Source organism: Adiantum capillus-veneris, chromosome 27 (assembly GCF_014529385.1).
Source record: "Adiantum capillus-veneris isolate H3 chromosome 27, ASM1452938v2, whole genome shotgun sequence".
NCBI classification, from domain to species: Eukaryota; Viridiplantae; Streptophyta; class Polypodiopsida; order Polypodiales; family Pteridaceae; genus Adiantum; species Adiantum capillus-veneris.
This window is the reverse complement of record NC_140957.1, coordinates 99785704-99788434: the sequence shown is the minus strand read 5'-3', so window position 1 is coordinate 99788434 and position 2731 is coordinate 99785704.

The window sequence follows — 2731 nt, the reverse complement described above, 5'->3', positions numbered from 1 at the left end:
AGTAGAAAGCAATAGTGTAGAGATCATCCTTTTACAAAGGGAAAAGGACTCTATTTATAGGTGAGGAGAGCACTTATTAGGATTATCTCCTGATCAATATTTACGTCGAAAACCATGTTTATGAACTTTTTTATATATTCTTATGAGAGTGGGACTCTCTTGTCTCTTGAGTCACATCGATGTGGGATCAAGATGAGAGAATTATTGATTTGAAATAGAGAAGATTATAGAGAGGTGAGTGGTTTTTGTGTGAGGCTGCTTACTCCAAGGTAGAGTAGAGTGGGTGCAATTTACAAGAAAGAATTAGCAGTTAATGTCAGTAATCACTAGAAGAAGTTAGTAATATAGTTACAATGGATATAATGATTTGAAGGGCTAAGGAAAGAGGGGTGAATGAGATGGATGAACCATTGAGATATCTTGGACTCACCCGTGTGTAGATCGTCGAAAGTGATTGTCAGTCTTCTTCATCTTCTTTTCTTTATACCACTTCCAAAGCTGAACACCTCTTGAATATAAAAGTTTTTTGTTGATAAAAAACCCCCACCTTGCAGAGTTCTAAGCATGGTTAGGTTGGTTAATTTTTATGCACTTTTGAAAAGATGAAATAATATTGTAGTATAGGAGAAATAGAGAGGGATATGGAGATAATGTATGTAGGTAGAGCTTTAAAAAAGCGATATGGGCATGAGAGGTGAGGGTAATGGTAAGGAGAGTGAGATAAACCATGGAGGGTGTAGGTCTGAGTGAGGGATGGAGAGGAATGCGTGTGTGTGTGTGTGTGGAAGTGTGAAGGAAAGTGTGAAAAGAAGTGAGTGAAGACTAGGGGTGACTTGTGAGAAAAAGTGGGCAGACTGGGGTCCACCATAAAACTTATATCTTATTGATAGTAGCTTAAGAACTTATGCAAAAAATTGAGGTAGTTATTCATCTTGTGAGCTACGTTTTGTCTGTTGCTCACTTCTTGAAATTTTGAGTGGAGATAGGCACCAAAAATCTCACCAAAAAGCTTGTTTTTAGTGCTTGCAAGACTCTTCTAGTGGACCCCTCTTTTATTGAATTTGCACAATGCATCTAAGAGTGAGCCCCTAGTTTGTCATATCATGATACAAATCATCCAAGTTATCTTTACACATACATGGAGAAGGATCGTTGATGAATAAATAAATATATACATGGATGGTGGGATTAGTGTATGTACTATTCATGGATTTTTTCTCAATGAGCATATGGTGTTAGAATAAAACAATATGGAAGAATAGTTGAGTCTTCATGATAATGGTGGTCGTGCAGATGTCACTCTTTACCAAGGTGCTATTGGATTCCTCATTTATGTATGCAACACGAGGCCGGATATTCAATTTGTACTCTCATAGGTCAACAAATTTATGCATAGCCCAGGGTGTAAGCATTGGCAGGTTGTCAAGAGGATTTTCTGCTACTTGAGTGGCACTTTACATCTTGGATCGTTTTATCCCAAGGTGGGATCATTTTCGCTAGACTTACATGCTTGTTTGGACTCGGATTGGGCTGGTTATTTCAACACGCGAGTGTCCAAAAGTGGTTTTTGTTTCATTCTTGGTAGTTCATGTATATCATGGTTGAGCAAGAAGCAACCTACTATGGCCACTTCTAGTTGTGAGACTGAGTACACAAAAGTCTTTACAACTACAATTGAGTGTGTATGGATCAGACACTTTATGGCTCATTTGGGTGTTCGAGAGGACACTCCCAGTGTTACCATATACATGTGGTAGTGATGTGTGTAAACACACTAGGACCAATGGCGCATTTTTTCCCTCTTTAGGAGGGTTTTTCCCTCGTGCATTGTATATACGCCCATCTCTCTACGGCTATCTATCTTTCCATTGCACACCAAGTAACACACTCTATTGTGTGCCTTGAGCTTATTTCATCTTCTCCAAGCTATGTGTGTTTCTCTGCAACCCTGATTCCAACAATTGGTATCAGAGCAGGTTACATCCTCTTGGGCTTAGTCGCCAACTGCTCCAGCACATGCCTACTCACTTTCTTGGACTACAGTCAGGTTTGACAAGTGTTGGCAGGTCGACAAACATTTTGGGAAAGCTAGTAGAGCTTAGTCTGCTCATATTTTTAATTAGAGCTCATTTTGTGCAGAATTTTTGTCAGTGTCATTTTCTGCATAACACGTGCCTTACACTCTTCTACAATTGTGCTATATAGCACGTGTTGTTCTCGCTTTGTTTCTCCTCTTTTCGGGCAGTTTTCACATTACGTGCATCATTTACCATGGCTGACAACAACACAGATGTGTTCAAAATGTTTGCTACCGAGGACAGGTTGGATAGGGACAATTACCCTATGTGGGCTTACATGATGCAGCATGTTCTTGTGCCAAAGGGCGTCTAGAATATTGTGCAGGAAGTTAGAATTGGATTAGAAATGTCATGCATAAAAGTAATGCAGTCCTAAACTTTGACTCATAGTTTACACACTTAATTTTTGATTAATTAAGATTAACAAATATTTGATGTATAGAAACTAGATATAGAACAACAACAGTAAGTGTGAATCCGAGTTGGCGAGGGTTCAAATTATAGACTCTCTTTGAAACAAGGAGATTACTAGGAAAATTGACCCATTTAAAGTTGTAAGTGTATAACATAAGCGTAGTAAAAAAAAATGGCTCTAAAGCATGCTCGATCCCAAGTTGCTAATGATCATGAAGCTGGTACAAGTAACGGTGGAA